General features: G+C 39.4%; 2 long non-coding RNA genes across 2 annotated transcripts; one reads left to right on the top strand and one right to left on the bottom strand.

The window, feature by feature from the left end:
* Window positions 1-17,421: 17,421 nt before the first annotated feature.
* On the bottom strand, window positions 17,422-17,882 carry LOC137096635 (uncharacterized). The gene is made up of 2 exons (XR_010909565.1): window positions 17,659-17,882; window positions 17,422-17,577 (listed from the first exon to the last, which is right to left on the bottom strand). It is a non-coding gene; the product is annotated as an uncharacterized lncRNA (long non-coding RNA).
* A 3,238-nt stretch (window positions 17,883-21,120) lies between these two features.
* On the top strand, window positions 21,121-21,419 carry LOC137096634 (uncharacterized). Its single transcript, XR_010909564.1, has 2 exons — window positions 21,121-21,182; window positions 21,264-21,419. It is a non-coding gene; the product is annotated as an uncharacterized lncRNA (long non-coding RNA).
* The last annotated feature ends 5,515 nt before the right edge of the window (window positions 21,420-26,934 follow it).

Here is a 26,934-nt window from a genome sequence, read left to right as displayed (position 1 = left end):
TCCAGAGTGGAAAACAAGTTCTGAAAGTACCAAGGCTTTCTGGTTCTCTTTGTATTTATTTCACTTGCATATTCCCAGGTTTGCAGATCCTGAATCTCTCTCTCCCCCACCCCCATCTTGCATTCTTTCATTTTTTGCTCCCAGTCATCATGGCTCATCTACACTGAATAATTTAGCCCAGTGCAAATGTTCCCTATGACAGTCCCAGATTCATCATATTTGTATCCCAAATCCAGGGCTGTTGTCTAGAGACAATATGGGAGCACATCTGCTCTGCTGGAGCAATCCACATCTCACCCCCTCTATGCCATGCCACCACTGCTAGCTGGCCACAGAGCTACATCCAGGCATCTGGCTGTCATGAATACCTCTGCTGATGTCAGAAAAGGGCACCCATATAATATGGGCATCCCATGGAATTTGAAGAATGTGGTACACATTGCACCCAAAGCTTGCCACTATCACCTTTGCTGCCCTACACAATTTTAATAGGGGCTTACTATATAAGCATTCCCTCAGATTTGTAGTCTCTCTCAAGCCTCAAGATTGTGAGGTGAGGTTTATACAGTAGTCCTCTATTTAAAGTGGAATAAAACAATAGTGAGGCAGTGGGAAATCCTGCCAGCTGCCTGCTCCTACTTCTGCCTTTTGAAAGAACACAGCTGCCTCAAAGGGTAGAAGACAGCAGCTAGTGTGCTCCCCACTGCAGATTCAAATTTGCTATATTGTGTACACTTGAATCTGTGGTTGGTTGACTTGCTGGATACAGCAAGCTCACTGTACTTCAAGATGAAGGATACATTCCAGCATAAAATCTTCAAGAATAAAGAGATCCTTTAATTCAATCTGGAGATTAAACAAATATCTCCAACAAGATTGTAACTCCAACACCATCATTATTTTTCCTCTATGGCTTAAAGTATCCTTGCCAGATAAAGAAGCCACTGAATTTGAAAAGTGTTATTCTGCAAGGTCAATTTGGCTGCTCAGAATATACAATCTGAATATGACTTCAAGATAATCTCACTTAAACCAATGAACTCAACTCCAATGCTCTCATGTCTCCCTATTAAATCTCTTAGCATCAGCAGTGTGGAATAGCAATTTACTCCACCACTATCCCTTATGTGAACATTCTGCAACCATGTAATCTTAATATATCTTAGCCAGTTATCACTTTGGGAATCATATATTGACAATATTTACATTTCAGAGTCAACAAAATCAAATGATGTCCTTGTGTGCGTGCACACACCTTCAACTCACATGTTGACTTATGGTTACCACATTAATTTCATAGGGCTTTCTTACTCAAGGAATATTCAGAGGTAGTTTTGCCAGTTCCTTTCTATGAAATATAGCCTACAGCACTTGGAATTTATTGGTGGTCTCCCATCTCAATACTAACAAGGACTAACTCTGTTTAGCTACCAAGATCAGACAGAATCTGGTAACTTTGGGGTATGTAAGTGACAGAATAACATGATACACTCCCTAAATTCATTTTTTCATACTCTGCTTTTCCATTATTCCATTCTGCTGTTATTGCCAGCTCAGAATATAGGGAGTATACAAAGCTATATTTTCTTCCCCCTGCCCCCCGCTTCTCATTACATCTCCTTTCTCCCCATTTTGAAACCCAGACAAGATCTGTGGCACACTAAACCTTTGCCGCCAGCAGGAATCTAGCAGTCACAAACAATTAGTTCCTTCTCTGAACAGTCCAAGGTTAATTTTAGCCTCCTAAACTGTCTGCTGCCAGATCTGATAAGTTTCCTCCTTCAGCTCCCGCTGTCTCATCCCTGATGGGATTTGGCTATGAGGTTGGCATTATCAGCCCCTTAACCATCACTAGCAGTGGTACTGTGAGGCTGATTAATATTGATCACTGGTTCCATAGAGTTATCAGATGATGTTGAGTGAATCCGATGGTTGGTTGTTTTGGTGGGAGCATTTGTTTTCACAGAACTGTGAGTGCTTTTCCCTACGGTTTTGCCTCTGGAGACCAGAAATTGTTAGAGGGAGGAATATGTTTGCCTTGTCTGGAACACATGACTGAATGTAAATATTTGAGGAATAGGACAGGTTTCTTTCCAGCTTCAGGATTCTTGCAAAAATCCTTGCCATACCTACACATCTAATCTAAATACATGAAATCATAGTGTGTAGGGGCCATGGGTGGCTCAAGGTTTTCAAATATGGAGAAGAAGTAACTGAGGAGAATTAGAAGCCTTCTTCAGATTCCTAATATGTGAATATCTAGAATGTAATGTTGGGAACAGCATCACATACCTTGGCTGCAATTCTTTTGTGGCTTTATCCTGGAGTAGATGCTGTATCATGTTCAGTATCAACTTGTGCTGTGGGCTATATTTCAGAAAAGGAATATGCAAAACCATCTCTGAATACTCTTTGTCTAAGAAAACATATGAAATTAATAAGGTTACCATAATATGACAGGTGACTTAAACACACCCAAACACACACATCCTGTTTAGAGTTTCACATGCACTTTGATGTACAATTGCATACAGCTAGAGACCCTGCCATTGAGTTTTGATAAGTGTGGGACCTAGGGGTCAGTAGAGAGCACCTGTTGTGCATGTGTGTTCCCCAATATGTAACTGCTTGTACAACAGTCTGATCCAATGCTAGTGTTGTGACTCAGCTGGAATCTCAGAGTGATCGTGTCAATTATTCTGATGGGGATGATGGGATTCAGATTCACAGTCAGGTGCAAAGCAATGATGTCCCTGTGTTAGATGAAGAAGACCAGGAACAGGGGGCAGAAGTTCAGTTGTTTCCCATAGCAAGGGATGATGCTGTTGAAAGCGAAACCACAGAGTGTATGATTCAGCAGGAAGGGAGGACGGTTCTCAGCCAGATAGTTCTCAGCCAGATAATGAGGGGGAAAACACTAAAGAGGGAATTGACCTTGATGAAGCCGGAGGTTTGGAATTTAAGGTTCGAAGGATCGCTAGCAGGTGAGAGAGAGATACGAAATCCAGCATATAGATATCGTTTGCTGTGACATACTGTGCTTTTGGGTCAGGATAATAATAATAATAATAATAATAATAATAATAATAATAATAAAAAAAAATATTTGCCGCATTTCTCCCACAAAAGAACCCAAAATGACTTCCAACATGTTAAAATACAATACAAAATCAGCAACATCAAAGGGACTAATATAAAACATTATAAGCAATCAATAAAATATAAATAAGCATTTAAAACAATATACATTACATTTTGGTTCCCAGCTTGGCCATGGAAACCCACTGTGTGTCTTTAGGCAAGCTACCCATTTTCAACTCCAGAAAATCCTGTGATACGTTCACCTTAGGGTCACCAGAAGTTGGAAACAATTTGGAGACACACAGCAAGAGCAAAGAAAACCCTGCAAATTATTATAGACACAGCCCCCTTCTACTCAGCTGTACAATACACAGAGCTACATCCTCTTCTCCATCTATATCTGCTTTTATTTAAAATATATATTTGCTTTTTATTGTGTTTTCTATATGTGGCACATGGCTCGATGATAGCTTCTGATAGCAACAGTGTTGACAAATATGTGGTCAATTCCTAATATATCATTATGCCAATATTTTATTTAATTAGCCTTTGTTCAGGCAGACATTTTAACATGTCTGTTGTATGCCTCAGTCTGGGATATGAGAGTTCCAGTGTATTCTGGGATATAAACATTCCACAGGAATGTTTGAGTGCATAACCAAGGTTATTCTAAAATAACCAAACATGCAGAATACATAAAGTCATGTAAGATGGCATGTTCATTCTAAGTGGCTACCAACCCCATGCCTCCTTTATTTGCCAAAAAATGCAGGTCATCCAGTCTGGCAATTTGTGTTGATTTGTCCTACCTCATTTCATCTTACTTCTTTTCTCTTCCAGCACTTCTCAAGCCAAACAATTTTAAAGCAAAATCAAAGTATAGCCATAAGAGTGTTTCTGTGGGAAAGGTCTGTGCAAAAATATGTTTGATGATAAAATCTAAATGTTAAGTTTAGTCAAGACGAGTATACCATATATACATTCATTCAGAAGATGCCAAAAAATTGATAGATTAGCTCAGAAATCTTTACTACAGCTTTAATTTTCATCACTTTAAATAAAATACTAGGTCTTGTATATTAATAATCAAGACAAAGCACTTTAACTGGGTTGCTGTGAGTTTTCCAATCTTTTAAATTATAACAAAGCTCATACAGCCCAGTTCCATTAAAATGAATGAGGATCTTGTTCTCACTTGAGATTTGTGGTTATTACCCAGCCTTAGACATAAATTCTACAACTGGAACATACAAATGAATGATGTGTTTACTCTTATGTACCAAATATCAGATTATTTGCCTGAGAAAGTGCATATTTTGCACATTTTAAAAACAAGAATAAGCTATCAGGTTGATCTCTAGGGTATTTTTCAAGCTTTGAATTTTCTTTAGAAGACAAAAATTAAAGGTGTTCCCTAACCTTAATGCATAATTCGTGGACAATGCCATGAATGTAGCATGCAGACTGGACATCCTTCCTTCTAAACTCCATTGCTTTCTTCTATATTTTATATGTGTGCCTTTTCAAACACACATATAAAATATCTGAGTAGTAGGATATCCCACGTTATTTAGAACTCTGATTGACAACACCTTCTGTTTGAAGGGATGTCTGGTTCAATGTGTTGTCGAAGGCTTTCATGGCTGGAATCAATAGGTTGCTGTGAGTTTTCCGAACTGTATGACGATTTCCAGGACACTTACTCACAGCCCTATATCCTAGAATATCAAGGCAGGAAATCCCACAATATCTGCTTTGAACTGGGTTATCTGAGTCCATACTCAGATAATGTGGGATTTTTGCCTTGGTATTCTGGGGTATAGAGCTCTGTGGAAGAGCCTCTAGAAGCATTCTCTCCTGATGTTTCACCCACATCTATGGCAGGCATCCTCAGAGGTTGTGCGGTTTGTCGGTAACAAGACAAGTGAGGTTTATATATCTATGGAATGCCCAGGGTGGGAGAAAGAGCTCTTGTCTGCTTGAGGCAAGTGTGAATGTTGCAATTGTCCACCTTGATTAGCATGGAATGCCTAATATATAAACCTCAGTTGCCTAGTTTCCAACAGACCTCTCAACCTCTGAGGATGCCTACCATAGATGTGGGTGAAATGTCAGGAGAGAATACTTCTGGAACATGATCATACAGCCTGAAAAACTCACAGCAATCTGATGTCCAGTTCAACACTGTTGTATTGTTATTGATGTGCCATTACTGTATATTGTGCTTTCATGGTTTTTAAATCGTTTATTGCTATTTTGTTATGACTGTTTTTGCTATGTTGTGAACCGCGTTGAGTCGCCTACAGGCTGAGAAACTGCGGTATACAAGCAAAGTAAATAAAATAAATAAATAAATAAATAAATAAATAAATTCTGAACCATAGGAAAGAACAGCAGGGGCATTAAAGTGACCACCAAGTGAGAATGGCTAGACAGCTAATGGAGAAGGCACACAGCTTACCTTGTCTCATGCTGTACTCTTTTAATAATATTAAATATGCTTATATAACTACAAATGTTGTTATGTGCCTCCATGTCATTGTGGTGATCCTGAGGTGAATCTATCATTGTATTTTCTTGGCAAGATCTGTTCAGAGGGGATTTACCTTTGCAAATCACCCAATGGGTTTCAAAGGCTGAACAGAGATTAAAACCCTAGTTTCCAGAGTTCTCATCTAATGCTTAAATCACTAAATCTTGTTGTCTCAAACATGTGCTAATGTAATGTGAATCTCTGGATGCTTTGTTCCCTTTATTCAAATGATGCATTTTCTCCTTGTTTTCTCTAGAGTTCATAAGTAGACGCTCCACTGTAGCTCAAAGAAAGATCCAAATGTAAAAGATATCAAGAATTTTCAAAATTTCAAAATGTTCTAGTTAATAACTACTAATAAAGATAAAGCTGCATAGAATGATAATGGTCAATATAACTACAGAATATAATGTATAAGTCTGGAAAATGTAATCAAAAATTTATATGATATAATTATATGAAATAAAAACCACAAAGGCTATTGAATAAGAAGATTGTTGTAGGTTTTTTTTTTTTTTGGGCTGTATGGCCATATTCTAGAAGTATTCTCCCTGTCTCACCTTTTCTAGACTGATTAATGAGTCACAAAGCAACAATATTAAAGCAAATATCTCATAAAATGCTGGTCAATAAACCAGCAAATGATCTATGATTCTAGATCATAGAACAGCAAACCCTGCCGAAATAGAGGGGGCTTATTGAATAGTCATAGAACTTGCCATTTTTTATCCATCTTGCTAAGAGGTGAACAAAATGCCCTAAAATGGCTGTCAAAGAAATTTTCAATATGCTTGGAACCCTCTTATTAATATTTAAAAAATTCCTCAGATCACCCAAATTGCTTTCTAGTATCCCAGGAAGTCTGCCCTTCTCAATCATTGGACGGTTGTCCTCATGTCCCCTAAAAGACATCTGGGGTGAAATTAATAATTTTGTGTTTTGTAGGAGAAGGTGTGATAGGGATTGTGATGCTCCCTGAGAGCTAATACAGTCTCAAGGTAAAGGTAAAGGTTTCCCCTTGACCTTAAGTCTAGTTGTGTCTGTCTCTGGGGGGTGATGCTCATCTCCATTTCTAAGCCGAAGAGCTGGCATTGTCCGTAGACACCTTTTAGGTCATGTGGCTGGCATGACTGCATGGAGCACTGGTACTTTCCCACTGAAGTGGTACCTATTAATCTACGCATATTTGCATGTTTTTGAATTGCTAGGTTGGCAGAAGCTGGGGCTAACAGCAGGAGCACACCCCACTCCCCACATTCAAACCACTGACCTTTTGGTCTGCAAGTTCAACATCTCAGCAATTTAACCCACTGCACCACCGGGGGCTTAGTCTTAGTCTTCCATAATTGCCAACTCCTGTTCTAGCACAACGTTGTTATCTGTTTCTGGCAGCAAATTAACTAAAAATGGGCTTGTAGCTAGGTTAATGTCTGATTCTGAGAGAAGGAATCTGCTAACCAGAATTCTGGCAGTTGATCAATAAGATACAAACTGGGTTTGTATTTGGTTTTATTGATTTTATTGATTTTATGGTTATAATGTATATTTGGTGTTAACTGTGTATTGATGTAATTTTGTGTTGATTGTTTTTATGATGCAGGCATCAAATTGTGCCTTGCTTTTGTAAGCCGCCCTGAGTCCCCTTCGGGGTGAGAAGGGCGGGGTAAAAGAACCCCAAATAAATAAATAAATAAATAAATAAATAAATAAATAAATATGTTTGTGTGTAACATGCAGGATCAGTAACATATGTTATTTATACAGTGTAAATGTGATTGCTACGCCTTAACAATGTAATTTCACATGTCTCTTCCTTGAAAAAATACTGTTTTTATTGTGCACATAATCCAAGTGGTGACCTAAAGTTTGGGACTGTTATTTTTGAACTACAAATGCCATATTGGTTGCAGGATTCAAAGACTTGTGGTCTCTTCAAAAGTGGTTTTATTAAGTGATGCTTCAGCTAGTAGGCATGGATCATGCTACATTAGACCAGGGCATATGAGTTCATTTAAGTTAGCCTGAGGATAATTTCTAATTTATTGTGAAAGCATAACAGTCCATGAGGATGTAACAGAGCTGCCACTCCGCCCACGAGGCATAAAGCTGCGATCCATGCCATGGCATTTTGCATCTGCTGAAATTTCTCATCCCAATACAGTTTTGATTGGAGTTTTTTTAAAGAAAAAAACTGCACTTTACAGAAAAGTGTAGATAACACTTGTGACATTTCTGTGAAGTCCTGATTAGGGCAACATAAAGTCGGTGTTATTTGATATGCCAGCTAGTGATGCCTTTTTTCTGATTAAATCTGAAGGCCAGATGGAAATGAAAGGAAATGGAATGTCAGAAAGGTGAAGCCAGGGGAGGGAGGGCTTGACAGCCATTGCAGTTCCTGCTAAAATGCCAAAAATGGTAGTCTATTAGATTGCAGTGTCCAGGTTTTCATTTATTTTCCTAAAATGCAACATGCCCCTATTTTTATTATGCATCTGAGTGTATAGATTTTTAAATCACAGTGCTCAATGCTTTTCCCATGGCTTTTGAGAAGTTGAATGGTGAGTTGTATTTGAGCAAAAATTGTATGTTTTCCCATAGAAGAATCGGCCCCTTCTGCATAGCTGTATAAAACTCACATTATCAGCTTTGAACTGGATTAAATGGCACTATAGACTAATATAATTCAATTCAAATCAGATAATGTGGATTTTCTGCTTTGATAACCTGGATTATCTGGCAGTGTAGAAGGGACCTTTCTGTCTTTAAGAATAGCTCTGTTTTTAGCTGATCTTTTAAATCTATTATTATTCCTCCCCCTTTGAATGAAGAGAAGGCTCAAACTTAGGTTATTCACTTTTGAATTAGCCAGTTTTCCATGATGCTTAAAGTCAGGGAACCAAGGTTTGTTTGAGCTGAAGTTAGTGAGGAAACAAAACCTAAAAAACCTATTATTTTGGAATACAGATGTCAGAAAACACCAATTTAATAATTCTGGGAACTGTCACCCACAAATTGCTTTTCCAAGCTCTGTAGGGAACTAAATTTTGCATTTTCCCTGGCTCTTAGGATTCATTGGACTTAGTAATTATGAACTGAACCCAGCACTTTATTTGCTCAGCCATGATATTGCTTTTAATTGTTTTTATAATGTTGTCTGATTTTATGTTTATTGATGTTTGATATTACTTGTTTTTCAATGCTTATTTTAACTTGTTTTGTTGGGCATGTCCCTTTGTAAGCCGCCCTGACTCTCCTCGGGGAGATGGAGGCGGGGTATAAAAATAAAGTTATTGTATTATTATTATTATTATTATTATTATTAAAATAAAGTTATTGTATTATTATTATATAAAAACTTTATTTATACCCCGCCACCATCTCCCCAACGGGGACTCGGGCAGGCTTATATGAGGCCAAGCCCAACAGCACATTACAATAAAATAAAAACCAAAGCACAAAACAACACAATAAAATACATAAAACATGAGAATACAGTAAACAATATAAAATACAATAAAAATAATTCACAAACACAGTGACAATGAGCAGGCTACATGTACAAGATAAAATACAAAAAAAACTCAGAGTGAGATAGGAATGGAGCAGATTATGTGTGAGGGAGAAGCTCATAAAAACGGGGTTGTAAAAACAGACATTTATACAGGCGGGGTGAAGTGTACTATAGGGACAAACGTTGAGGGTGAGCAACAATGTATACTATTATTATTATTATTATTATTATTATTAAATATTAATGTACCATTTTGACCATTTTGTTTTAATGAACCAGAGTAAATGTTTATGTCTAAATAAAACTAAATTGTTGTAAAGCTTTACTGCACTGAGGATTCAGGATGCACTGAAGGAAGGATTTTTTAACCCAACAACCTGGTGTAGCAGGTGCCTTGTGAGTGGCTTTTCAAGTTCCATTGCTTCCCTGCCTATCAAGAGAGGTTATGTTCCTTGGCTCTTCTCCTTGATTTGTATAAGTGAGCCAATTACTGTCTGTGTCTGGCAGTTCCGGACCTTGAGATTTCCCTGCACTGACAAGGTTGAGCTGTTCCTAACTCCTTGAAACTCAAGAATACAGCAAGTGCTTTTCACACAGAGAGAAGAACTGTAACTCCAAGTGGCAGCTGTGCTTTGAGTCAGTGCATTATGAAGCAGTTTCTGCACTAATGAGCTGCTATATCTCTTATACAGACATTGTGATGGTGAAGTTTTCTTCTCCCTACCACTCATTCTCACCTCACGTTTTCCAAAGAACAAACCACGTAGTCCCATCCCATCTCTTCATATACATGCAGTCCCTGAATTACAAACATCCAACTTACAGACAACTCATAGCTAAAAACAGGTATGAGACAACAGGAAGTGAGAACAATCTACCCTTCAGAAGGAAAACTCACTCCTGAAAGAGTTATCATGGGAAAAGGTATCTCCACTGAAGCTTTCTCACCAATACTTGTTTCCAAACAAGCCACATTTTTCAAAATCCAATTATCACAGGAACAGAAAGTAAGGTAAATTCTTCTGAACAGGGTCATAGACAGCAAAACAAACACCACAGGGGTGTTAACCCTTCACTATGTGCTGCACACACACACTTATATATATTTGGCTGGAGTTACACTTTAAAAATGTACCTGTTCCGACTGACATACACATTCAACTTAAGAACAAACCTTCAAAATCTTGTTCATAACATGGGGACTGCCTGTATATCATATTTAGATTTGTTTTCTAAAGCATACTTTTTATCAAGTCATGCACACTATAAATGTATGAGCTTGTGTATGTTGAAATAAGGTTGACTATTATGAATGCTGGAAAGAATCTGGAGGAAGTAAAAACCTTAGTTATACATTCTAGAAAATGAAAGTTCAGATGTGTTTATCAGTTGTTGCTTCTTAACAAAGACTTCCTCATTAATCTTATTTATATTACAATTAGATTCCTTTTGGTCTTTATCACAGCATCACTGTGGTTTATGCAAGTGAACCTATTTTGTTGCACAGCATAAGGAGGTGTCCGATACCTTCTTTGTTTGGTAATGATATGGTGGCTGTTGGACAGCACCGGGGCACAGCTCTTTTCTCCAACTTACACAGCTGCTGGTTGGGCATGAAACAGGTTGCCACCTCTGTCCTCATTCTCCAACAGCCAAAACTCTGCATCAATATGCTGGTGGAACATGACATACTACCAGCCTTTATTAGTACTTGAATGCACTGATTCAGTGCCACTACAGGCTTTGCAAGCCACAAACAATCATAGGACTATTTGGTATCTATCTCAAGCAGTGTGTAACAGGGCCAGTGCCATATGAGCTTGTGAGAGAAACAGGAGTAATTACTCAGAACGTTCTTGTAAAAAAAAAATGAAAACAGATGTTTATTGACTCAGAAATCTACCTTAGGATAGAATAGTAGTTGGCCAGAGACAAAAATGCTCACAGTAACCCAATAAAAGGAGTTTTCCATGGAGAGATGCCCTTTGACTTACAATATCCAAGAGCAAGCTCTTCCTAAATCTCTCTGTCACATGCAAACACACAGACTTCCTCCTCCAATGAATGGTTGAGTCTTCCCTCTTCCATAAAATAGGATTGATGTTGCAGAGAAGCATTTCTGATTTTGGAAATATTTCTCTCCCGGCTTCTGTTCAGTCTATAGATTTGCTTATTCTTGACATTTGCTTACTTATGCTGCATTTCTTCCGTCCCCCACTTCTGTTACCCTTTACATTTACTAACGGTGTATGTGTGTGTGTGGGGGGGGGGGGAATAACATGCCTACACACACTGAGGCTGCATAGCACTGTAGAACATTAATTTATGAAGGTCTGTCATTAGGAGAAATTAACTACTCATTAACTTCGAGGCCTTTCCCCCCCTGGCAGGGCAATATTCCTTTTATATTGACAATACATCCTACAAATAAGCCCTAATGGGTCCATTAAAGCTTCTTGCTATTGTGTGCCTTCAAGTCGTATCCAACTTAGGGTGACACAAAAGTGAATCTGTCATGGGGTTTTCTGGACAAGATTTGTCCAGTGGTTGCCTGTCATTGCCTTCCTTTGATGCTAAAAGAATGCCACTTGCCCAAGGTCACCAAGCAGAGATTTCAACCCTAGTCTTCAGGACATATTGGTCCCCTACACCGCCATGGCTCTGCTACTTGTATATTCATTAGAACGTACTCCTAGGTGAATGAAAACAAAATTGTAGTTTAAGAGAGACTGTTTGAAGTCCATTGTAAGGCTTGGATTTCTTTATGAGAGTCATGTCTTTCCAACACTATCTAAAGTAATTTCATTCAGTTTTTCCTCGAATAAAATATTGTACTTTATTTTCCCCACCTTCATTTTTATCCTATTAATGACCTGTAAAGTAGGTTATTATTGCCTTAAAGTGACCACATGAATATTATGGGGAAGCAATCAAACCTGATGTGCGCTAGACAGAGGGAATGGGTGACTGGAAACACAGAACTAATGCTGTAACATTGGTTCTGTGGCAGATCTGATAAATGCATTGTAAATGCATTATCAGATTTAAAAAAGACATCTATCTATCTATCTATCTATCTAGATACACGTACACACATACTGTGCATGTATACACATGTTCAGATATACTGCATGGATCAGTTGGCTGGTTGTTGGGGTTTCCCCCCCAGGTTTTCCTGAACTTAGAATATAAATCCTAAATTTGCTCTGTTTAAAATCATATTTTTTGTATGTGTTCTGTCTCATCAGTATTTTTTCCTCATATTGCCAGGCTGCACCCTTTTGACCACACTGATGTTGCTCATCCACATCTATCAGTTTACATCTCTGAAATGTAGGAGGGCATGCCCTTAGTACTTGGATGGGAGCTCATCAATGAATACCAGCTGCTGTAGGCTATATTTTAGGGGAAGGAATTGGCAAAACTACATTTGAATGAGTATTCCTTGCCTAAGAAAATTATAACAAATTCATGGGGTTGACATAAGGTGATAGCCAACTTGAAGGCACACATATGCCTTCTTCCCTAAGAGATAGTTTCTACCCACTAATAAAATGGTCCATTCATGTAACTTCTCCTAGAGATAGTAAGCTCAAACCAAAATTCTAAATAACATTTATTAGATTTTACTCCTCAGTTACTCATCTCATCAGAATTATAAGTATAAATTGATTCAAAACAGAAGCAGTGGCAACTTTCCAGTCATTAAAATGCAGCTACATTCTAGAATTAATTCATCAATACTACTTTTAACTGCCATAGCTCAATATTATAGAACCCTGGGAGTTGTAGTTTTACAAGATATTTGATTTTCTCTGCTTCCTCTGTCTCCCCAAACTACAACTTCCAACATTTCATAGCACTGAGTCATGACAGTTAACATGGGGTCAAACTGCATTTATTCTACAGTATGGTAGAGGTGGCATATCAAAAAGCAAAATAGAAAAGTTGAAGTCCACTAAACCTGCAAGCACACATTTAATTATTAAACAGCATTTGAAGAAACCTCATTCCTCTATACTTTACACTTTGCAGGCAGTCTGTCAGCTGTTGCTGAGAACTCCTGTGGTGCCCTCTGGTATCCTTGTATTACAGGTCTTTCATGGTGAGAAAACAAATTGCTACTCTTTAGTTGAGAAATTTCCATCTGGAATTACCTTAGCACAGCTGACAAATTTCCCCCTACTTACCCTTTCAAGTTGTTTTGAAAGGAAATTCTCTTTCAGTTCTTGGATGCTATTTTTAATATTCCATTTGTATGGGGGAAAGGAATTAATCAACTGTTTGTATAGTATCCCTATTATGACCTGACTCCTCATTATTAGGAAAACATTAGGAAGAACTCCCTAAGAGTTTAAGAGGACAACCATCTCTGAGCATCCTTAGTTGGAAATTTTCAAACAGATGTTGTATAGCCACCTTTCAGGATGCTAAATCTGTGTATTTCTGTCCAGGAGTTGGAATAAATGGCTCTTGCATTCATTTCCAATATTATGGTTCTATCAGAGAACATGTGTGGTTGATTTTGTGCATTTTGAGTGCCCAGTTGAGGTTGAATCTATCTTGAGCTCCACCATGGCCTTTTTAGAAGTTATTCTTGCTACTTGATTGTTTCAGGAAAAAGTCTCCTCAAGCTGAATTCTAATTAGATACTGTACCATTTTTGGTGCTGAAGATCAGGGTGCTGGGAAATGTCTTCTGGAGCACTCTCCTGGTCTCCCCTTGATATGAGTAGTTGTTGCAGGACTCCAATGTATCTCTCCAGTTGACTGTTCTTGACATCCATCACCAGCAGAAGATCACTACAGGTGTAATTTCCAAGTCTTCATGCCTCCCTCCCTCTCTATATAGATCCATGTAAACCAATATGCTTCCCTGCCCTGTTAAAATGCATTGTTTAAAATAGCAAATCACACAAATTAGCATTACTTTCAGTATATTCTGAATAAAGGGGATCAGTACAAATTCTGCATGTTACTCTTTGCTACTATTCTGCTTAACATCTTAACAGTAATCTCACTTCTTGCTGTGCTAATCTTTATGTAGCCAGATTGTCATTGCCCACGCAGAATAAAGCAGGATGCTGGGGGAAAATCCCAAAGCCTGCAAAAGTGTGAAACTATCTAGAAATTAAAACCTAGAGAGGCCACCTTTGCCAAAAGCAATCTAATGGGAACTGTGTAGTGTTCCAGTGTTATTAATATATGTCAAATTAGTTATCATATACTCTTCATTTCTAACATAATAGTTGCTGTAACATCTAGATGGTCAGGAAAGCCCCTCTAAGTGCACAGTGAACAGAAATGAGTTTGATAAAATAATTATAAAATATTTTATATGTGGACAAAACATTGTTCAATCATATTCAGTAACATGCAGATAGCTCTAATATCTCCCCACCTGCCCCTATTCCCTCATCAGCAGTCCCAAGCAAGGAGGAAAACTGTGTGCCATGACATGGAAAAAAATCTTCTCAGCCCTTAAGGGCAACAAGCAATAGTTATGGGATTGAAGCAGTGCATGAGTTGGTTCTCTCTCTCTCTCTCTCTCTCTCTCTCTCTCTCTCTCTCTCTCTGTTATAGAGAATAACTGGTCTTACAAGGAAGCACCTCAGCCAGGGAATAGGTTCCTTCTCCTTAGGTGCATTCAGGAAGGCCAATTCAGTTCTCACACCAGCATTGTCAACTCACAATGTGAAACAATATCTTAGACCTTAGCCAAAGTCTCAGATATGACAACACAAGATAACAACTCCTCTATCCTACAAAAATGGATCCACAGCTTTTGAGCTGATCTGCTCTAAGCAAGACTTTGAATAAACTATTTAAAATCATTCTAGTGGATCTGCTATGAGTATGATAAATTCTGAACTCCACAGTGGTGTCTTCATATCTTGTATTATCCAGGCCTCCTTTCTTCAACCTTCTTTGCCCTTCCCCGGGGCTTAAATTACTGGAGTTGTGGGAAGAGTCAATAAAAACCTATACTCCCCACCCATCGCAGTAAACTCATGACCCTGTAGATTTCTATAAACAGTAAGGTGACAGCAATAAATGTATGTGACTCTGACTTTGTGACCCCAATCTCTCATGGTTAGAATATTGTTTATTATTCAGGTTCCTGTCCCCACTTTGCTTTGCATCCATTCAGATCACTTTTTTCCGCCCTTTTGATAGTCTTATTCTGTCCCCATTCAGTTGCTGGGCCACCCAGCTTTCTGTCAGGGACAAGTCACAGACTCAGGAAAAGGAAGACATTATACATGTCTGCCAGCTGATCATGTAGCCTCTTTGTCTGTAGTCCCAGATTCCTGCTCTGGCACTGGAGGTATATATTTGCTCAGATGGGCTCACATGATAGGCAGAGCTGCTCAAGTAATAAAGGGAACATGACTGGAATTTTAAACACAGTAGCATTTTTTTCTTGACAGTAACCAAATGCAAGATATTGGGCTCTTTTGCAAGTGGAAGAACACAGTGTACTTGCAGACTCATGAGATACTCTGTCAAACATTTTTTGTCCACCCGAAGAAAATCCCCATTGGGTCTGAAGAACATACAAGTGAGATGAGAAAAGCTGCACAAAAGAATCCCATCGTTGCTCAGTGGGTTGAGCTCCACATCTGTCCAAGCTCGGACCCTTTAGGATGATTTATCTCTTTCACAGGTCTATTGTTGCTAGGTGAGAATGGCTGCCTTGTGGGATGAATTTTATTCCACAGCAGTTTTTCAGCCTGCTATGCTGCTGAATTGATTTAATGAGATCCAGCGTGGAAACAAGCTTTTTAAAAAGGGACTATTGAATTCTAAGAGGGTTGGTGGTGGTGATATTATTTCATTGTGGCTCTGATCGAAATAAGAAATGCCAAGGGATCCTGTGATAGTTGGGCACAGTGGGCAGTTTTCTTTATCAAGAGCTGGTAGAATAAAAAGGACAGTAGGGAGTCTCTTTGCAAATGGCAGGCATTTTGTCGGTGTCTCTTATCTAAAATTAGAAAGAATATGTTAAAAACAACCTGGTTTCCTTTACATAATCAACTGTTCAGTTCTTAGGTCTCACTTTAACGACAGTGGCAGAAACCGGCATTTTAGCACTAAAGGAGCATAGCCAAAGGATTGGAAGTTTTTCAGCGAGGACTATGCTTCCCAAATTTCAGGTAGGACAGTTTAGCACAGGGGTCCTCAAATTTTTAAATGGGGGGGGGGCTGTCCCTCAGACCACTGTCCCTCAGACCATGGGAGGGCCTGACTATGTTGTTGTTCATTCGTTCAGTCATCTCCGACTCTTCGTGACCTCATGGACCAGCCCATGCCAGAGCTCCCTGTCGGCCGTTACCACCCCCAGCTCCCTCAAGGTCAGTCCAGTCACTTCAAGGATGCCATCCATCCATCTTGCCCTTGGTCGGCCCCTCTTCCTTTTGCCTTCCACTTTCCCCAGCATAATTGTCTTCTCTAGGCTTTCCTGTCTCCTCATGATGTGACCAAAGTACTTCAACTTTGTCTCTAGTATCTTTCCCTCCAGTGAGCAGTCGGGCTTTATTTCCTGGAGGATGGACTGGTTGGATCTTCTCGCAGTCCAAGGCACTCTCAGAACTTTCCTCCAACACCACAGCTCAAAAGCATCGTTCTTCCTTCGCTCAGTCTTCCCTAAGGTCCAGCTCTCACATCCGTAGGTTACTACAGGGAATACCATGGCTTTGACTAGGCGGATCTTTGTTGCCAGTGTGATGTCTCTACTCTTTACTATTTTATCGAGATTGGACATTGCTCTCCTCCCAAGAAGTAAGCGTCTTCTGATTTCCTGGCCACAGTCTGCATCTGCAGTAACCTTTGCACCTAGAAATACAAAGTCTGTCACGGCCTCCACGGTTTCTCCCTCTATTTTCCAGTTGTCAATCATTCTTGTTGCCATAATCTTGGTTTTTTTGACGTTTAGCTGCAACCCGGCTTTTGCGCTTTCTTCTTTCACCTTGATTAGAAGGCTCCTCAGCTCCTCCTCGCTTTCGGCCATCAGAGTGGTGTCATCTGCATATCTGAGGTTGTTAATGTTTCTTCCAGCAATTTTCACCCCAGCTTTGCATTCATCCAGCCCCGCACATCGCATGATGTGTTCTGCATACAAGTTAAAAAGGTTGGGTGAGAGGATGCAGCCTTGCCGTACGCCTTTCCCAATCTTGAACCAGTCTGTTGTTCCATGGTCAGTCATGACTGTTGCTACTTGGTCCTTGTACAGATTCAGGTTAAACACCAATAATCCACTTATAAAGATAACATAATAAATAAGTCCAACAAATAGGTAAATTGTGAAACTTAGACTGTTCAATTCACAGTAGTCACAAAATTAAGCAATATGAAATAAGTTCTGTACAGTCTTTTAGTGATGTCGTTGTATGTTCATGAATCAGCCTCCCACGACCGGTTTCGGCCTTTGCTTTAGGCCTTCTTCGGGTGGTCTGTAATTTTACATACATAAATACATTTTACAATTGTATAGGTTGAACATAATGAAATAGAATGCATTTAGAAATACTTACAAAGTTCAGTCTTTTACATATGTTCTCATAAGAGATACTTAAGTTTTTTTGCAATGGGATCTAGGTAAAAGGAACAAATTGTGGCTATTAACATTTAAACGTTACATATATCAAAATAAATGTTTTACCAATATATTTCACCAAATAGGTGTATACTCACAAGATACTCTGCTTCTAAGTTTGATTCTAATTGCGAGTATGATCAGGATCTGGGGGTTTCCTCTATTTAAAGAGGAAAATGCACATCAGATGTAGAGGAGACAGAGAAGTTAATTAAAGGCTCATTTAAAGTTATAGGTGTGGTGGAAGTCACCACTAGATGGCGTTGTGAGTAATGTACTCCCCAGGGATGTGTAGTATACAAGGGATAATACAAAAAATCTAAAGGTTATATATAGCAAGTGTATGAATTGTATTCATTAAGACCGTGTGGGTGTTCCGTCCGTAATCTGAAGATCCAATATGTTTCCCTTTGTAGGAGTTTAATGTTAAAGTCCATGTGTTTGGATTGTGTGACTACTTCTAATATGTGGTATTTAAAAGATTCAGGATTGTGCCGTAGATCATCAAAATGTTTATACAGTATGGAGTCTCTGGAATTAGTTCTAATTTTGCTCCGGTGTTCTATAATCCTAGATTTCACTTCTCGACGAGTTTGACCAACGTACATCAGATTGCATTCACAAATAATCATGTAGATAACTCCTTTAGTTGTGCATGTAGCAAAATGGGAGAATTTAATTTTCAATGGTGGGTGTTGGTGTGTAAAAAATTTTGTCTCCACCAATTGGTTACACACTGAGCAATGGTGGCACCGAAAATTGCCAATCAGATTTGATTTCATGGTCCGAACATTATGTGTTAAATCTGAATGTACCAAAAAATCCCCGATGCTCTTGGTTCTTTTATATGCTATTAATGGGGGTCTTTCACAGCCCGGGATGTCCTTTATTAGGTTCCAGTATTTTTTAATTGTTCTGATGGCTAAACTGGACATATTAGTGAGAGTAAGTGGCCATATTAATCTTTCTACTCTAGGTCTAGTCTTGTTCTCTAGAAGTTTAGACCTGGGAATATTGGCTACTTTTAGATAAGATGATTGTATTATATGTTCAGGATATCCCCGGTTTCTAAACTGTCGTTTCGTTACCTCAATCTCCTGAGTGAAATCCTGTTGGGTCGAGGAGTTACGTTTAATCCTGAGCATCTGTGAAAACGGTAAATTATTTTTTAATGCCCAATGATGGTAACTATTGTAGTGTAACAGAGAGTTTCTATCCGTGGTTTTACGGTGGTTTCTCACCCTCAATCGGTCGTTTTCTTTTATAATCATGACATCCAGGAAAACCAAGGATGTGGCACTGATGTTCCCTGTAAATTTGATATTGTGGTGTACTGTATTGATCCAGGATAATAATGTTTCTGCCTCATGATGTGAGTTTATAATGATGAAGATATCATCAATAAATCTGCAATATTTGATTATGCTATCCGCTACAGGGTTATATGCACGATTCAGAATTATATTGTTTTCCAAATTATCCATAAATAAATTTGCTATTGAAGGTGCAACAGGGCTGCCCATGGCCACTCCTTGTATTTGAAAATAATATTTTTGGTCAAATTTAAAGAATTTTTTTTCGAGAATGATATCAAGGAGGTCCAACAAAAAGAAAGTGGGAGGGTGACAGTTTGATCTCCTATTCAGAGTAGACTCACATACTGTGCGTGCCTCTTCTATTGGAATGCTAGTGTATAATGAAGTTACATCTATAGACATCAGAATAGCATCTGTTGGAATCACCAAGGGTTCAATGATATTGATAAAGTGTTTAGTGTCCCTAACATAAGATGAAGTCTGTTTTACAAAGGGTTGTAAATGGTAATCCACAAATTTTGCTAATGGTTCTAGAATGGAGCCTGATCCTGATATGATAGGACGGCCCGGAACTGGCCTGATGTTCTTATGTATTTTCGGTAGAATATACAGTACAGGGGTTCTGGGCCATGGAGTGTGTAGATACTTATACACATCCTCTGATATATATCCAAGCGACAGTCCTTCCATTGTCACTGTTTTTATAATAGATTGGATGTGATGTGTGGGATCCCGTTCTATATTAAGATAATGTTCTCTTATTGATAATTGTCTGTGGATCTCATTCATATAATCAGTATGGTTCATTAACACTATGGCTCCACCCTTGTCAGCCGGCTTCCAAATGAGGTTTTTGTCATTGGCTAAACTACGAAGCGTGTTCCACTCACTGTTAGAAAAGTTTGTACTGTGTGTCCCTTTATTTTTTGTGAATGTGTGACAGAGTTCCTCACATATTGTTTTTTCAAAAACTCCAAGTCCTATATGGTCTGTGCTAGGAAAAAAGTTACTACGAGGTTTGAAGGTAGAAATAGTGCTGTTTATTGTGGTCCCAAAATGCTGTCTTAATCTGATGGTACGAAATAGCCTAGCTAATTCTATACGCATCTTAAATGGATTGTATTTGGGTTTAGGGACAAATGTTAGTCCTTTATTAATAACGTGCTTTTCCTGAGGGGTTAAAACTCTGTTGGATAAATTCACTATTAAGTTTTCCGTTTCACATTTGGAGCCTCTTGAAAAAAACGATTAGGTTTGTTTCTGATACGACCCGTACGTCTAGGTATGTGGCTGTTGTCCCTCCTGTATGAGGCCACACTATGTCCTGAACTATCCGACATAGAACCTGTGTCTTCTTCAGAAGTGAATTCACTAAACCTTACTTGTTTTCTGGAGTGGTAGTGTTTGGAGTATAGCCACTGGTAAACTTTGTTGTTCTTGTAATCATTTTCGTCCCTTTCAAACTTTTTCAGTTTAAAAGATCTAAGTTGTGTGGAAAATTCCTTGAGTTTATTTGTGAGGGTGTCCAAATCAATTTTAAATTGCGCATCAGAGTTGAATTTCTCTAGCACACCTTGAGACTGAGTTTTTACGATGGCAATTTCCTCGTTCGAACGTGCAATTAGCAGGAGCATCAAGTCCTGTAAACATTTGTTGAGAATTGCCACCCATTTTTGATGAAAAGACTCATCATCTTGAAACATCCCTGGGGGTTTGAAAATGCGTAGTCCCCTGGGTATTCTATTGGCTCTAATGTATTCCGCCAGTGTTGTTGCATGCAAGTCCAGCCTAATTTCTCTACGTTTCAACTTTTCATACTCCCTTATATTTGTCTCCCTATTGGAGTTACTGGGGGTGGATCCCCCAGTTTCAAAAAGTGATCTGTCTTTAATTAAAGATTCCTTGAATTTATCATCAAAACTTAATTCCTGTAGCCATTCTGCCATAACAAAGCAATGCTTTGGAACAATACAATATGAATGGGTTCCTTAGTAGACAGGTTAAACACCAATAATCCACTTATAAAGATAACATAATAAATAAGTCCAACAAATAGGTAAATTGTGAAACTTTTCCTTTTACCTAGATCCCATTGCAAAAAAACTTAAGTATCTCTTATGAGAACATATGTAAAAGACTGAACTTTGTAAGTATTTCTAAATGCATTCTATTTCATTATGTTCAACCTATACAATTGTAAAATGTATTTATGTATGTAAAATTACAGACCACCCGAAGAAGGCCTAAAGCAAAGGCCGAAACCGGTCGTGGGAGGCTGATTCATGAACATACAACGACATCACTAAAAGACTGTACAGAACTTATTTCATATTGCTTAATTTTGTGACTACTGTGAATTGAACAGTCTAAGTTTCACAATTTACCTATTTGTTGGACTTATTTATTATGTTATCTTCATAAGTGGATTATTGGTGTTTAACCTGTCTACTAAGGAACCCATTCATATTGCCTTGTACAGATTCCTCAGGAGAGAGACAAGGTGGCTTGGGATGCCCATCCCACTAAGAACTTGCCACAATTTATTATGATCCACACAGTCAAAGGCTTTAGAATAGTCAATGAAGCAGAAGTAGATGTTTTTCTGAAACTCCCTGCCTTTCTCCATTATCCAGCGGATATTGGCAATTTGGTTTTTTTAAAAAACTATCATCAAATTCCTATGCACACTGCACATATCTTATTTTGCTACTGTTATGAATCGTAATGTAAATATCTGATTTGCAGGATGTATTTTCATTGATACAAAATTAACATAAAGCATAGTGATTAATCACAAAACAATATGTAATTATACATTGTGAAATATTTATTTCTAATTACAAATAAATGAAATTTTGATTTCAAGCATGTCATAGCATGGGTAACAGTCTTAATATAACAGTAGGGAACCCATAACTATGTTTACTGATCAGCCTACCAGCCGAACTCCCATCACGAACAGAAAATATTGGAGAGGTTTAGGGAAAATAGACCTTGGCATTTGGGAGTTGCTGGGATGAATAGTTCCTCTGCCAACCAAGAGCATTCTGAACTCCAGCAATGAAATTGAATCAAACTTGGCATACAGAACTCCCATGACCAACAGAACATACTGGAGAGGCTTGGGGAAAATACACTTTGGCATTTGGGAGTTACTAGATGTATAGTTTACCTGAAATCGAAGAGCAACTTGGAGGGGTCCGGGCCTGGATCCATTGGGAAGGCTGGCAAGCAACAAAAGCTGGCAAGTGGTGAGGGGCTTCGCGCGGGGATAGGCCATGTGGGGCAGCCTCCCTTGCCTGGCTCACAGTGCCCATTGGGCCCAACGGGTAGCGAGAAGAGCAGCACCGTGCAGCCTATCCTTGCATGAAGCCTCTCACAGGGCAGCTTCTTTTGCTTGGCTCACGCTGGCCATCAGGCCTGATGGATAGCGTGAGCCATGCGAGAGGAGCAGCACCACACGCCCTGTCCTTACGCAAAGCCCCTCACCAGGCACGGGGCTTCGCCCAAGCATAGGCCGCGCGGAGCAGCCTCCCTTGCCTGGCTCATGCTGCCCATCGGGTCTGATGGATAGCATGAGCCAGGCGAGGGGAGCAGCACCATGCAGCCTCTCCTCGTGCGAAGCCCCTCGCCAGGCACACGACTTCATGCGAGGATAGGCCATGCAGGGCAGCTTCTTTTGCCTGGCTCACGCTGCCCGTCGGGCCTGACAGCATGAACCGGGTGAGGGGAGCAGCACTGAGATGAAGGCCTGAGAGGGCACTGAGGGGGAGGCCTCCTCCTCCGTGGGCAGGATAAGTGCCCTTTGCGGGCCAGAAGTGGCCTGCGGGCTGTAGTTTGAGGACCCCTGGTTTAGTATTTACTGCTGCATAGAAATTAAAGTTGGATTCTTGCTACTCTACAAATTCTAAAACTGAGCTTGGAAAGCCACCTTTCCATACTCTAACAGTACTGGGACTCTAGTATTCATCTGCATCAGCTACCTCCTACTCCCTGGTACTCCTGAGGCCAGAGTTCCAAGCTCTTTGTAGTACTCAGCTATTTCATAGAATCATAGAATCATAGAATCATAGAATCATAGAATCAAAGAGTTGGAAGAGACCTCATGGGCCATCCAGTCCAACCCCCTGCCAAGAAGCAGGAATATTGCATTCAAATCACCCCTGACAAATGGCCATCCAGCCTCTGCTTAAAAGCTTCCACTCTAACTCCACTCTAACTTCCACTCTAATTTGTTCACTCTAACTCTTGATACCAAGGAATTGGCTAAATGTTCTATTTCTCACTTTTCAAAACATCTTCACTCATTGGATTCCTAGATCTCAGGGCCATTTCTAGACCCCCAGGGAGAGATCAAGAAACTCCAGTGTAGGAGCATTGTTTTGAAAGGTGTATATTTACAGGCATATTGTAGAGTGTTGCTGGAATGGTTGTGGAAAGCCAACTCAGGGCCCCTCCACACAGCCATATAACCCAGAATATCAAGGCAGATAATCCTCAATGTCTGCTTTGAACTGGATTATCTGAGTCCACATTGTCATATAATTCACTTCAATGTGGATTTTATACAACTATGTGGAAGGGGCCTCAGACTCTCCAGGAGGTCCACCTGGTCCCCTTCTCCCACTCTGCAACTTCACCTCAGGCTCAGATTTTGACCATGAAACCTCAGGACTATGATGTTCCTAACCGTACACTCAACCTACATGCAATTAGCTTCAAAGGGTGCATCTCCAATGTAGAATGAATGCAGTTTGGCATCACTTTAACTGCTATGGCTTAATGCTATGGAATTGTGGGAGTTTTAGTTCTGTGAGATATTAATTCTTTTGGTGAGGCTCTTGTGCCTCACCAAACTGCGCCTCCAGTGATTCCTTAGCATTGAATTATGGCAGTTAAACTGGTGACCCTTTTCGTGCGTGCTCCAGCTTTTACCTGCTCTACTAGCCAATAATAGATATGGCTTGGGAAGATGAGAAAACAAGGATAGCTTCTGTACAAAAATGAGAACATACGGTGTATTCAATTCACAAAAGTGGCAGCTCTGGCAAACAAAGCAGTTCTTTGCTTTTATGCCCCTGACTTCCAGGGGCTGGAATTCTACTTAGACCAGAGAGTTGGACTGGGTGGCCCTTGTGGTTTCTTCCAACTCTATGAGTCTATGATATTCTGTGGTTAAATTCTTTCTTGAGTCTGCCCTCCTTCTCTCTTTCCAGCCAGTGATCATTAAATTCCTTCTTGGTTTCTGCTATGCGGTTTACTGCTTAATGGTGGTGAGCAAATTTAGCAAATTCTTTCTATCGAGCCCTGCATTCATTCTATACAACTGCATTCATTCTATGAGCAGACTGAGATAGGGTCTTTTCAGTTGTGTCCCCTTTTCTACCTTACATGTTGATCTTTGTTCCAGTTGATGTCTGACAGGGCCACTCCACTTAGACCCTAAAGTTTATGTAGCGTGTAATCCAGTTAGACTCCACAGGGGCTATCACGTATATAATTCTCCTTGGTTTAAACATGGCATAGGCAAAACACATGGGACTCCAAACGGCTGTTTTGGTGTGCTCTACTTCCCTGATTTCCCAGAAAGTCTTTAGAAACTGTGATGTTATATCATGTTCAATGGAAAAAAGAGTTTAGAATGGCATCATTCCACTACTCAATGTTTATTTCAAAATTAGAAATGAATTCCCAGGTTTAATTTTTTGTGTTTTGAAATCCACTCCCAATTTTGTCAGTTCATGCACATCCCCACCAAAACCTGAGAACTAGATCTGGCAAAACTGCCCACTCTTAATTTTAATACTTAATTTTGATCTTGTGTCTATATCTTTACTGTATTGTGGTTTGTGTGAGACTCTCCTTCTCCTCTCCCTCTCTCTCCCCCCCCCCCCTTTGTGTTTGTTTAATATTCTATTGTTTACTGCCTTGGGAGGCATCCTATACATCTTTTACACAACCAGCCAACCAAATCATCCCTCTATAATGAAATATTCCTTGTGAAGGAATCTCAATTTTACTCTTTCTGAACTCAGGGAAAAGCCTTCTCACTCATGTGATTTATGATTCTCTCTGCTGTTTTTCCTCTTTCCCTGACCTTCTATGTACATTGAGAAGATCATATAGTATTGCTAACCAATTCCATGCCTAGGTACAATTTCCAGGTCAGTGGGTTGAGGAGAAGAAAGCAAGTTTCTTTGTTAATTGTCTTTCCATTTCTGGCGAAACAAATGATGGAATATGCAAATCAGCCAAAATCCATATCTTGGCATATATATAGAGCGGGGTGGGGGTGGGGAGGTGATAGAGCTACAGATTCTTCATGTATATATCCAATGTTGGAGGCAGACTTCTTATGACACATTTGGTTTACTACTGATTTAAAACCATAAAAATTCAAACATATGCAAGACTACAATATATTTGATAAGCACGTGATATTCAAAGTGAAGGTAGAAAAAATGGAAATTAGAACTACACAAAGTCATGTAGCAAACATTGTTTCGGGTGGTATAGATATTGGTAAAACCAGAAATATAAATAGCCATATCAGTATAACACTGTTTCTGTATAAATGTCTGTTCAGAAGTCTTCTCTCATTTTCCAAGACTGATGATACCTTCTTCCAGGAAATTTAACACAGAATTGCAGCCTGCCTACAATAATTAGGGCCCCATAATTTTGATTTGAAGCTTTTCAACTGGAAAAGTCTTTTATGGCACGAACTAAGGGAGAAACAATACATATCCATGTTATTAAATGACTTACTTATATTAGGTTTCATATACTCGGGCTGCCATTTGATGAGAAATTTGGAAATTGCCTCCATTTTCCTGATTTTTATGCTGCGTAATATTTTTAGGTCGAAGTCTATGAATTCTCATTGAGTTCAGTGGTGTTTCCTTCTGGATAGATATATACAGACTCACAGTGTCACTGCATTAGAATCTTGAAACATTCAAGCTTCATAGGCAATTTTTTTTTAAAGACACCCAGGGCTCCTTTCACATTATTAAATTCTAGCACTATGATTCCACTGTAATTGTCATGGTTCTGTTTTATAGAATCGTTGGATTTTCAGTTTCTCACCAAACTATAAATACCAGATGTCCATGAGATGGAACTATAGCAGTCAAAGTGGAATCTGAGGGCGATAATTGTGTGCCATAAAACAGGAGGGACCACAAAAATAGCAGCTCCAATAGACTGGCAGTTCTAGAGGATTCTCTATATTTCCCTATTGCTGAACAGGTTCTGAATTAAACTGACATTCATCATACGTACAAGTAGATCAACTGACAACTACCTCAGTGTGCTTCTGTCACTCCCTCATTGTTTCTTTGGTCTAGACCAAACACGGAAAAATGGCATGAAAAATGGCTGAGACTGAACCGTTGGTGCCTGCTTTCTCTGTGCTTTGTTCTTCCATTAGCAGGATGGCAGTCAAGGAAGAGTTAGGGAGGCCCTCCTTTTGCTCCCACCACCGTCACAAGCACGGTTGGTGGGAATGAGAGAGAGGGCCTTCTCGGTGGTGGCCCCCTGACTCTGGAACACCCTTTCTAGAGAAATAAAACAGGCCCCATTCCTCCCCTCCTTTTGTAAGAGCCTGAAGACCTGGTGGTTTAAACAAACCTTTGAGAACGAGTAGTTCTAGCTTAGCCCCAATTACTGTTGAAATTTGCCATATCTTTTTTTACCAACTACCCAGGTTACTTTCTTTTATTAGGTCCTGGAAATGTACAGCCATAGACTCTACCTAATTTCCCAGGCCCTCAATAATTGCATTAGTCCTGGACCGGCCTTTTAAATTACCTTGAACAGGGAGGATTATTTTAAATATATATGTGCTATTGTGGTTTTTAATGCTTATATTTTCTTGTTAATTTTATGTTTATGCT

Source organism: Anolis sagrei, chromosome 3 (genome assembly GCF_037176765.1).
Source record: "Anolis sagrei isolate rAnoSag1 chromosome 3, rAnoSag1.mat, whole genome shotgun sequence".
Taxonomy (NCBI): domain Eukaryota; kingdom Metazoa; phylum Chordata; class Lepidosauria; order Squamata; family Dactyloidae; genus Anolis; species Anolis sagrei.
The sequence above is the reverse complement of the archived record's forward strand: the minus strand, read 5'-3'. Positions and strand labels throughout refer to the sequence as shown.